The following is a 12942-nucleotide window of genomic DNA, read 5'->3' as shown; positions in this document are numbered from 1 at the left end:
CTACAAGTTGGTACTCTAGCGAAGACAGTTGCAGCAGACGTTATTAGCTGTTTTCGCCAGTTGAGAGCAGGGTACAACAGATAGGTACAACCACAATTTCTGGACTCATTCCTCACAGACAAATAAATGTTATTTAAATGCGTGTGAAATCGTATGGGACTTAACTGCTAAGGTCATCAGTCCCTAAGCTTACACACTACTTAACCTAAATTATCCTAAGGACAAACACATACACCCATGCCCGAGGGAGGACTCGAACCTCCGCCGGGACCAGCCACACAGTCCATGAATGCAGCGCCCTAGACCGCTCGGCTAATCCCATGTGGCCTCACAGACAGAAGAGTAATTTTTTTATAGTACACACAACCAAAAAAGAACTTCTGCAATTCTGAACTCATTTTCTAAAACACTTCACATTACGACAGAAAAGAATTACAGACATTGGCTGCAGGTAGGCGCTGATTTATATCAATAGGGAAGGTTTAAAATTTGTCCCGGACCAGGATTCGAACCTGAGTCTCCTGCTTACAAGGCAGATGCGCTGACCAATGCACCATCCGGACGGTGAATTGGTCGGAGCATCTGCATAGTAAGCAGTAGACTCAGGTTCGAATCCCAGTCCGGCACAAATTTTCAGTCTTCCCCGGTGATTAAAATCAGTGTCCACTTGCAGCCAATGTCCATCATTCCTTTGTGTCTTAATTCATAGTGGCTGCTGGCTCAAAATGGTGTCTATTCTTTCGGACATATCCGATGATGATATTTGGTTAGTGGGGCGCTCAACTGTGCGGTCATCAGCGCCCGTACAAATTCCCAGTCTGTACACAGTCCAAACTAGCCACTTTCAGGAATGATGATGGAATGATGAGGACAATACAAACACCCAGTCCCCGGGCAGAGAAAATCCCCAACCTGGCCGGGGATCTAACCCGGGACCCAGTGGACATATCCGAAAGAGCAGGCACCCCATATATATCTTCACATAACAGTAATCATGGTAAATACACAGAAAGAGAATATACCAATATGCTGACACTTATCTGCTTTATTTTCTATCATGTAACAGAGCCGCCTCTAGTATATAGCCAGATCCGCAAATCCCGTGAATATATTTACTTTTGCTGATGTTCTTTTGTCAAGAGATACAGTTTAAAAGTCGTTCGTTAAACTCTCAACTTAAGTTGTTCGCTGGTACGTGTGTTCTTATTCACTAGTCTGTTTGCAAAGACATTCTGTACCTGGGCTATCGATTGCTTAATGTACAATATTCTTGGACTGGTAAAGTGGAGGTATGTCTGCCGGGCAGCTTTTGGGAGGCATAGCGTACTGTCTACTCTGGTCGAGCTGTATGTTAGCCGTGCCCTGTTCAACGGCAGACAAAGCACTCTTCCTCGTGCTGTGTTCTGGGTTAGCCTGTTCTGTTTCTGCTTCCGTCTTGTTATGGATGATTGGTGTTGGCGTTTCCTTATGGACCCAGGGTATTAGTTACTTCCAAATGGCCATTCTCATATTATGAGCTGTAAGCTACGAGAACTACGCGAAAGTGCCTCATGCACTTACAGCTTCGTGTAATATTTTGTTTGCAACTTTCTCAGATTTGTAGAGGTACCGTCACTCATTTTGAAACGTAACTCCCTTTTTTCAGATTGGTAGAACGTGTTCCATGCTCGTGCTACAGTATCAGTATTTCACTTGTTCGTCTGTGGGGTTAGCCTGCTGGTTTCGTCATGCTTCCACTGACTTATTGCATTTATAGAGTTTTTCTGATTTTCAGACATCCTGGTATACCATGCGGTCCGTCATTGGACGAGTGTAAGGCTGTTATTTATTGCTGATTTTTTAATTAAGTGATAATAATTAGGAATGTCACTGAAACATTTACGATTTATTTTTCTTCGCTAACCATTTCTGAAATCATTGTTATACTTGAGCTACACATGTGCATATATATTCATTTTGTGTCTGTAATTGACCGGAGCACGAACTTTAGCTACTGTAAATTACTCCTACAGCAGATTATTACTCACAGCAAAGCGAAGATAAGCTCGGGCTCTGAGCACTATGGGACTCAACTTCTGAGGTCATTAGTCCCCTAGAACTTAGAACTAGTTAAACCTAAATAACCTAAGGACATCACACACGTCCATGCCCGAGGCAGGATTCGAACCTGCGACCGTAGCGGTCTCGCGGTTCCAGACTGCGAAGATAAGCAGTGGTATTTAGAACTATCTGTATGCCGTTACAGCTCTCTTGGTAAGTGATGCTAAGGAAACTTCGAGACAGCGTGCTGTTTTCAGATTATATTCGACATCACCGTTATATTTAATGTTCTTGTGTGGACAGACGTTAGGCGGTCTGTGTGTGTTTCACATCTTCATCGCATGTGGTCTTCCTACAAAGACTCACAAAATATATTGAGAAAATCTGAGATGTAAGTGTGTGAATTTGTTCAAATATTCATTCAAGCCCTCGCTCCTTCCGTTCCGGAATGAAACAATCTCCTACTCTTCAGTATGCTTATAAAATCGAGGGCACATATAATTAACTTTTATTTTTTGGGTCAAAATTTTGTATAAGAAGGGATTACTTTGAAGGTACATATTTCAAAATCAACAACATATGTGACACAATTATATAATCTATAACGGTAGTGACATAAGACAAGTCCCATGTAACTCGGGTGGTACAAGAAATACGATACTGGTTACATGGGACTTGTCTTATGTGTTTATTGTGAACATAGGTTATATCATAATGCCAAGTGTTTGTCACTTTATAACCTGTGGTAATATGTGTCCTCGCTTGGTGTTCGGAAGAATGGACGGATTTCTATCACCATATTTTGTTGACTCTATAATGTTCGGTACCGTGTTGCCATATATGACAACGTTGTGTTGTTTAGTTGGTATCGTTGCCCTACACAATCTGATGTTGACAAAATGTCGAAATAGCAATCGCGATAAATATATAATAATGATTTTTGGTACAGCCTAAGCAGAAGGACACATTTCAATAACTTTACCAAGACTTTACCAGACTCATCAAAATTTTGGAAGAGTTTATACTACATTTAGTGTTGTTTACATTAGCTATTGCCTGTTTCTCCCCATAAGTAATGTAAACAACACCAAATGTAATATAAATGTGAACAGCAGCCTGAAGATAAACCTGTCAGTTCAAAATTAGTAACAACGCTATATGTGCAAATAAATAGCGTTATTAACAATGAGTGGTTGCTATTATCTTCTTTGCACGAATCAGCTAGTATTTTGCACACATCCACAGTCTCAAAAATGTAAGTTTTAGGTAAAATAGCAGCCCCAGGCACCACTAATAGTGAGATACGGCGTTTTATTTGTGATAATTCAAATGCCGCAATACTACATTAAATTTATCACTGGTAGAATTGTAAATTTTGGAACTTCTGAAAGAAGCATAGCTTGCCACAGAGACCATGCGTGATCTACTAATGCATGTTTAAAAGAGTTTCCGCAAGATTTGATTCCCACATCAAATCTAGGAAAATGCAACAGAATATCGAGAATATTTAAAATAATTGCTCTTGAAACGGTTCCCATTTCCTTGCTTCAGATAGGACGGTTGGCTGCCTCCTGGCTTATGTCTGAAATTCATCTTCCCCAGGAGCGCTAATTTAAAGTCTGCATCTAATAACTATAAATTTCTTGAATAAATTAGAACACAACAGTAACTTTTACATGTAAAATTTCTGTCACAATGTATAAACCTCTTGTTGTAACATTTTAACTACCTCAAGATTAAAACTTTCGGAACTGTTACCGCCGCGCGTGATTAGCCTAACGGTCTAGGGCGCTGCAGTCATGGACTGTGCGGCTGGCCCATGGGGAAGTTCAAGTCCTCCCTCGGGCATGGGTGTGTGTGTGTTTGTCCTTAGGATAATTTAGGTTAAGTAGTGTGTAACCTTAGGGGCTGATGACCTTAGCAATTAAGTCTCATAAGATTTCCCACACATTTGAACATTTTTGGAACTGTTACCAGTATTATTTTTAAGGTGGCTTTGAATCACTTTGACCCTGAAACGCCTGCTGTTGGTCATGAAGGTGATAATGTGATCATCATTTGAACAGCTATGATACGACAAGCTGCAGCCTCCTTATCAGTGATGTCATCAAGCTATGTCTCTCTTCTCCAACCCCCTTTTGTCCCGTCCCCTTCCCTATTTCCAACCAATCACAGTGCAGTATAAAAAATGAAAGAGCCTGTCAAATCTCTAGGATGGCAGAACTAGCCCAACTGTGTTAATGTGAAACTAATAACCTCTCCCTCTTCGCTCTGCTCCTCTCCCAATATCTCCCAAGCCAATCAACAAGCCAAAATGCTATAAATAGCCCAACTGTACAAGTATAAAATTTAAAACCTCCTCACCTCTCCAGCCAGTAACAGTGTGGTGTTTAAATGGCTCATAAAAATAGCATCAGACAAGCACTAAAAATTATGCAACCTCTACTAATTTTTCTCCGGAGGTCAGTGATAGTCATTACTTTCATCAAAGTCAAAAATATTTAGATACCTCTGATGCAGTATTGAAATGATGTGTAAAAATGGTGACAAGTTGGATTATATTCTCGAGTGTGAAAGATGTTTACTTCTGCATTGTGTACACATACAAACATACCTATGTATTTAATCAGCGCAATATTGGAATTACTATTTGCCTCCAAACGGCACACACACACACACACACACACACACACACACACACACTTTTTGGATGAGAGCTATCGTGACTAATTGGCATGATACTAGGCACTGGGACAAGAACGATTGGTTTATTAGGTGACCACCATTCCCTGTAGGCGAGCACCATTCCCTTGAGGGACCAAGAAACAACGGGTCATAGTTTAAGAAAATAGGCCAACACTGATAAAACTGACTGAGTTGCTGTGTAAAGAAAGGAGTTACCATTTAAAGAAACATGCCATCGTTTAACCCTTTCGTTTAAAGGAATGGGTCACCATTTAAGAAAAAAGGTTACCATTTAAGGAAACAGAATGGGCTATCGTTTAAAGAAATAGATCACTATTTAAGAAAATAATGGTCACTGGAGAGAATAAAGATCAATGGAGAATGATGATTTGCAAAAGTGTAACAAATTGCCCCGCCTAACTGTAAAAAATGACCAAAAAAATTTTTACAAGCTGTCTCAGAATTATAACAATTTGACCCAAACCTGTATCAGTTGACCCCAAAATTGTAACCATTTTCCTCAAAATTGTACCAAATCCTAAAACTGTAACAAAATTTCCCAAAAGTGTAAAATATTAGGCAGTGATAATTTCATGTGTGTGTGTGTGTGTGTGTGTGTGTGTGTGTGTGTGTGTGCTCTGCCTCATTACTGAATGTCATCTCTCAGCATTAAAAAAATCCTCACATTTTTGAGTTATGACCATAAATAGTATAAATACTTGGAAGAAAACAAAAAACAAAAAAAATATGTGCTGCGTACAAAATTTATTACAAAAATGCAAAAATACATACCAAATCTTTACATGCAACGCTTCTTCTTTTTCCAAGTACGATGGCTCACTAAATTTCCATTGAAAAGTGTACATCATAAGTGTGGTATTCATCTCAAGTTACAATCCACACATTACATTTTACGTTATTTACATTTCTACAATAAAAACAAATCATAATTTTTCAGGTATTATTTATTTAGAAGTAATTACAATAAAATCAGTCATCTCCCACAAAGAATCCTAGAGACAACAAATCGCTCAAAATGATATACCACATGTTGTACTATATCGAGAGTATCATTAGAGAAAGATAAGCTACTACCGTGATAGTGAAAAATATAATCAAATAATGTTGTCACCCTGTCATTCATAATGATGAGTGCAGCGGTGGATATTTAAGAGGCATAGTGCGGGCTCCCTGGTCAGCTTTTGTTTGGTTCTTGAGAGGATAAGCCTGTTTGAAGCTTAGTACAGGTAACAATTAATTGCCCCATACTAATGATTACAAAGCCTCAAGGTAGGGACTACTTTGCATCACATAATAATTCTTGAAGAGAACCAAACCTTTGGGGTAATGACATTCACCTCATCATTGCCCAAACAGTATCGATTTTCAATATTCTGAGATGAATAGCAAATATATAAGGGAAACAGAGAAAGGTAAATGGACTGCAAAAGATTTGAAAAAGACGAAAGAAGCAGTTGCAGGAGGTTTATCAACAAAAAGGCTACTGAAAATTTTCAGACAGCTTGCAGCACACTGCAAGATACATTAAAGTGTGGAAATGAATCATACCCGAAGGCAAATCCTACTTTTTGTCACATAGTTGTCGAATAAATCCATGTGGTCATACTGTAAGCTATTCTTATCCATTTTTATGTTTCAGATGGGCGGAATACGGACTGCAGAAGATTTGAAAACGGTGAAATGAGGCGTTGAAAATTTTAAAATACCTCGTAGCACATTGCAAATCAAATTAAAAAGTCGAAATTAAAAGGATCTGTACTTAGGACGGAAATGTGACTTTCCTCCTGCACAAGAAGAAGCTCTAACTGACCATCTTAGAACGCCTTAAGCTACAATGTGAAAGAAGATGCGATAACTCACAAAATGAAATCCAGAGTCAGGTCTTGTTAAGGCAGATGTAGCTGTTAAGACTTTTAGCTGTGCAAAAATTCGCATGGTAAGGAAATAATATTTATTGAAAAGGAGCTTTGATTATTGACCTCAGTTTATAGTAATTGACAATAATTATAAACTGGAAGACTCAATTGCAGAATTGGGTCATGCATATGAGGGCATTCCATTGGCTGTGAGACGTCAGCAAGAACTTCATTTAGAAACAGTTCATGTGATAATTGCTTGGGATGTCGCAGACTGCGTTGTGTTATGAGATAGGGATCGTGTTTGTTTCCAAAGAATATTTGCACACCCCCAGGGGAGCCTGTTAGATAACGTCAAGGTAAAGTATGTTTTCCTCAACGATATTAATTCTTTCTTCAGATTTGACTGTTGCGTTACGTGCCAGCCTATCGTTTTCCTAATATTGTATTTCTGAATTTACTGTTACTGGCAAACCAGTTTCAATACTTTAAAGACATTCTGGCTGAAGCTGTCTTGATGAGAGGTTATTTGCTGAACTATTTCTGAAGTGATTCGTATAAGTGAAGACTTTAGTCTTTTAAGTAATTTTGGCATGTTTTTAAATTCGCATTTCTTTGAGCTAGGAGTCGACGTAAGTTGGCTTTGGCATTCTGAAGTGGATTAATGTTAAATTTAATAAAAGTTTCAATAAATGTTTTATGCAAAATGTGTGACTCAGGCTCAATCAATTGCTCCACCCTTTTAATCCAGAGGGCTCAGTACTTTGCAACATGCCGATGTCACAGGAACCGTGTGAATGCCGGACGTGGACACTCAGTGACACGGGAAGGTTTGGGTCGGTCCTGCATGCATGGTCGGATGGCTGAAGTGATTAAGGTGACTGCTAGAGTAAATTAGTAAATCTAGGTTCCAGTTTCAGTTCGCTAAAAGTTTTCATTTCTCACTAACAAACTGTGCAGCTGAAGTCTAATCGTATTCGCTGTTTCTAATACATTTCTTCCAATTAGAGGACACCTAAGGGATTGAGTCAGTCCATGCGTGCTCAGGTAGCATATTTCGCAGCACACCATCCGGGAGAGGGAAGTATTCATGTTCCACTATCGACACAGCTTTAGCGTATCTCCAGCGTTCATCATGGTGTGAAATATGTCAAAAGGTAGAAAGCCTTCATCTTAGAGGAATTCTTGAGAATGTGGCGACACCAAACTCTCCACTACATGCTTTGTACAAAAGGAGCTAACCCAGCAACCGCGAAGGAGAGCCTTTGTGGAATCTGGAAAATATGAAGAACTGATGGAATGCTAGATGCGTGGGTCAAGCTGTGAAGGGTAGCCGAACAGCCAAGCTGGTAGCAGCAAGCTATGAATCAGTGTGATCCGGCTTCAAGTGTAAGCCGTGCAAAATTTCAGTTTTTCAGAGTTAGTTAATATAACACATTCTACGAAAAATCAAAGCACTATATCCTTAAGATAGTGGTGATGCAGAACTTTCAGGTATATTTAGAGTTCTTGCGAAGTTATAAAGTCATGGAAAGGCATGTTAGAACCAAAGGCTCAGTTTCTAAAGCACGCTCATATATCACAACTTACGTTAATCGTTAATCGCATACTTCGCCAAAGATTTGAAGGTTATCATCTCACTAAGAACAGTGAAAGTTTCCTGAGTATGAACACTCTTCTATTTCGAGTCTCCTGTAGGTACTAGTATTGAAGCATTGCAGCGGTGCCGCCGCAGAGTTTGGACGTTATGGAGTGGTGGCAAATCACAGCTCGAAGTCGATTCAGCTGGAATAGTTGCCATCTCGCTACTCAATGAAGATAGTGTCCTACGTTCGAGCCACAATCCGGCTCATTGTTCTAAATTGTTATAAATATCATAATAGAGTAGAGTAGAATATAGTAATATCGCTGAGGCTGTGGTGAAGACCAACTCCTTTGTCCCAGAGACTCTACTTCTCAGGCTGTGAAGCTTATCGTTTGTGGAAGTTTGACGACATAAAGAGAAACGGCGTTGTCGATTGCTCTATTCTGCCACTCCCTACGGAGTTTTTCCACAGTTCGCGAAGCCGCAGGGATCCGATTCTAAGTTTCAGTCTGGCACAGAGTTATACCTTCCCATGGAAGTATACCCCGCCCAACAGTAGGAACACATCACGCAGACAGCAAGAGGCTGTGCTTAAGTTCAAATCCTTGGAGTTTGTAGTCCAAGATCATAGAATGGTAGCATCTCTGGAGGCTAGAAGGAATGGCGAGGACCCAGTAGTACGCTATCACTTTGAGTCTAGCCCAGAAGTGTGCTCGGACGTCACGGTTCGTTGCTTTTTCCGGTAACGGTAGATACGTATGATACGGTATTACCGTGAGTCCATTGTCTATTGCTGCGAGTAGTCTGTGAGACTATAGTCTATTCGAAATTTCTTCCCAATTCCTCCGCCCTCAAAATATTTCGCACTGATAAAAAGTTGAATAAATGATACGAAATATAATATTTAACGCAGTAATAGTGATAATAATAGTATTTTCCATTATTCAATCAGTAATAGTGACACAATGATAACAGCTGTGGAAGTACATGGTAACAGGATTAGATTTTAAACTAGTAATACTCATAAAATATTGACGGTGACCTGGAATAGCAAATTTTTGTCGACGCAGAAACTTTGGGACCTTGTAAAGTTGTACGAGATATTTCAGATCTCCAGAACAAAAGACAAGTAACGTACAGCGTGTAGCAGGCACAGGAGGAAATAACTAGAATGGAGAACCAATGTCGTCTGCTGTTTAACTTGGTTGCAAACCAACTTGAGATATACTTTGGTTGGTTGGTTTGGGGGGAGGGGGATCGGTCCCATAAGATTCGGGAAGGATGGGGAAAGGCCGTGCCATTTCAAAGGAACCATCCCGGCATTTGCCTGAACCGATTTAGGGAAATCATGGAAACCTGAACCAGGATGGCCGGACGTGTGTTTGAACCGTCGTCCTTCCGAATGTGAGTCCGATGTGCTAACCACTGCGCCACCTTGCTCGGTACACACTTTAGCTTGTAGTAGGTAAGTGAACGCAACTTCTGTGTGACGTCACACAGAGAGTGAAAGAAGAATTGGGAAGAGAAGGGAGGCATTCTGTTTTAATCTTGGCGGTCTTTGGGGTATATGTATCGTACCTAGTCGGCGAGTTCTTATACATGGATTTTAGAGTTAGTGCCACTTTAGTTCCACCTATAGAGTCTGATACCTAGTTCTTCATTTTATACTTGAAAATATTTGCGAAATTTTATTCTTGAAACATCAGCATAAAATCACAAAGTGATCGGTTTAAACATCGCGTAAGACAGAGAAGCAACGAAGGTAATAATAGGAGGGATCGGAAACGGGTATAAAATTCAGGATGAAAAGTTGTAAATGATAAGATTCGCTGATGACATTGCTATTGTCTGTGACTGAAGAACAGTTACAGGACTTACTGAATGTAAGGAGCCCTCTAATGGCCACAGAATATAAAGCTAGAATAATCTAACGAAAGACGAAAGTATTACGCAGCAGCAGGAATGAGGTCACCGACAACTTAATTTTAACAATGGGAACCACGTATCAGGCACAGTAAAGGAATGCTAACACCTTCTAAACGAAATAGCAAAATATGGACGAAGCAGGGTCGATATAAGAGGCAGACTAGGACAGGCAGAGAGACAATTCCTAGCCAAAAGGCATCTACTAGTTTCAAAGACAGTCCTCAAGCTGAAAACAGAAAATTATGAGATTGTACGTCTGAGACGTAGCATTAGAGGTGACTCATGGACTGTGGAAAAACTATACAAGAAGGGAATGGTAACGTTTGAAAAGTGATGACAGAGAACGTTACTGAAAATTAAATGGTGAAGAAATGTGGAGGTTCACCGCAGAATTTGCGAAGAAAGGAATGTATCGGGACCGCAAATTAAATAAAGCAACATTATCATAAGACATGTGTTAAGGGATCAGAGAATACTGTCCATCTTACTACAGAGAGCTGTAGAGGGAAAAAATTGTAGCAGAACAAGGAACTGTAATGTATACAACAAATAACTGAAGAAATTGGAGATACTGGTGTAAGTGCAACGTTGAAATAAATATATTGGCACAAGAGATGTAATCGTAGTGGGCCGCAGCAAACCTTTCAAGTACAAAAAGTTATAAAAACGAAGAATCCCAAGTCGATCTCTCGGAACAGTTTTAATGTCCGAGTGCCTCGCGATGGTAGTGAGAATCTGGAAACAAGCCACGTTCGCCGCGGCCGAGAATGTTATCGGGGAGGACAGGCGATCGGAGCGTTTCTTGTTCGTCTCGGGATGGGCAGTCACGCGGAGAAGGTATCGGGTCTGACACAGCAGTAAATAAGCGCTAGTGCGAAGTAAACTAACGGCACAATTAATTACTTGACACGAGCGTCAGCGGAGGGCAGCAGGTGAGTAAACAATGCGCCGCCTGTTATGAGAACCTGTTGGCGCTGGCCGCCGCGCCATTCATTACTACGCGTCCTCCTACGCAGTTGCTTAGTGACTCCCAACGGGCTTTCTCTGATTAATTGCGATAACGAGAAATAAAACTACTTTTAACGCCGTGTCATTCTCGTAACGCCTCTTTTCTTCTGATGGGATTTGCAGCCTTAGCTGTTTCATATGCAGTAGGTGACGATAAAAAAGAAACAGGAACAAGCGAGAACGAGAAACATACATCCAGACAATGTGTCAACGAGCGGCAGCTCTCAATTCCTCAACATAATTTTTCAATGAAACAATATTTTCTGTCTAAATAAAACGTCAATTTTTACACAATGCGTATCGAACACTATTTTCTCTGTACTTCTACAAACTCACTGCAGTGGATTTACTTCCAACCACATGCTATAAAAGCATTATCAGTTGCCCGTTGGGTCAAAAAAAAAAAAAAAAAAAACTCTAAAGTTCACGAGCGCTGTACTGGTTATTGCTGTTGTGGTCTTCAGTCCGAAGACTTATTTGATGCCGGACGGTGTGGCCGAGAGGCTCTAGGCGCTTCAGTCTGGAACCGCGCTACCGCTACGGTCGCAGGTTCGAATCCTGCCTCTGACATGGATGTGTGTGATGTCCTTCGGTTAGTTAGGTTTGAGTAGTTCTAAGTTCTAGGGGACTGATGACCTCAGATGTTAAGTCCCATAGTGCTCAGAGCCATTTTGAACTTATTTCATGCATCTCTCCACGTTAACACGCTAATCCATCCTGCGCAAGTTTCTTCATCTCTGAATAACTACTGCACACTACGTCCATTTTAGTCTGCTTACTAGCCCTCGCACTGCAAAATAGACTACTCCTTGATGACTTAGTGTGTGTCCTTTCAACGATCTCTAATTTTATCCAAGTTTTACCACAAATGTCGTTTTTCCCTAATTGGATTTAGTACCTCCTCATTAGTTGATCGCTCTGCTGATCTGATCTTCAGCGCTCTACTGTAGCACCAAGTCTCTTCCATGAGCTCCACATATCTATATTTCTCTGTTTCTTGTAGAATACTAACACTGTTTGCAATGTTTTCTACTACAAGCTTCTTTTTTATGGGAATAAAAGTTGGTTCTAGGAAAGGTAATACAATACAGTCCAATATAGCTCTAAAATCTGACACGATACCCCACCACATCGAACCAGACATATATAAAATATACTGCAACGATTGCACTAAATCTTACATTTGACAAACCGGAAAAAAATACGGTATATAAAGAACGTTGTAACATCGAAAAAAGCAACAAATCGTCACGTGCTACATATTTATAGGACTAAATGCATGTAGTAGACAAAACTGAAAACGGGGTTACTATTCTGCGCAAAGCAAATTATGGTAGATATATGGATCTCCTGGGAGAGGTAACATTTTTTCCGCTGTATGCTAAAGATCCTAATTTCATTTTGAATGAACAACTTGGACTGACATGCAAAAGATATATTGTCAATTTTGTGATATTTTATTACAAAGATATTACTAATCAAAATGACTATCAATTCTTCAAAAATAAAATAGTTTCTGCGTCGGTCACTTGTTTATTTTACCACTAAGCGTTTCGATGGTTCACATAATCATCTTCAGGTGCAGCATTTTTTATTTGATGTTGGTGAAAAGTACAGACGTTTTTCCACAGACGCAGACCAAGGGCAGTGTAGGTTATGTTGCGTCTTTTGAGGGACTGTAGAGTTTTAAAAGGTCTGCATACCGTTGCCTGATGTACAATGTCTGCATCCTTCTGCCTGATTTACAACAGGCAACAGTATGCAGACCTTTTACAACTTTACCATCCCTCAAAAGACCCAACATAACCTAAACTGTCCTCG

The 12942-nt window shown here is 40.2% G+C and overlaps 1 non-coding gene across 1 annotated transcript; it reads right to left on the bottom strand.

Moving 5' to 3' along the window:
- Nucleotides 1-490: 490 nt before the first annotated feature.
- On the bottom strand, nt 491-563 carry Trnat-ugu (transfer RNA threonine (anticodon UGU)). The gene has a single exon. It is a non-coding gene; the product is annotated as a tRNA-Thr (tRNA).
- Between the last annotated feature and the right edge of the window lie 12379 nt (nt 564-12942).

Source organism: Schistocerca serialis, chromosome 3 (assembly GCF_023864345.2).
Source record: "Schistocerca serialis cubense isolate TAMUIC-IGC-003099 chromosome 3, iqSchSeri2.2, whole genome shotgun sequence".
In the NCBI taxonomy this organism is placed as follows: domain Eukaryota; kingdom Metazoa; phylum Arthropoda; class Insecta; order Orthoptera; family Acrididae; genus Schistocerca; species Schistocerca serialis.
Note: the sequence above shows the minus strand (reverse complement) of the source record. Positions and strands in the feature narration are given on the sequence as shown.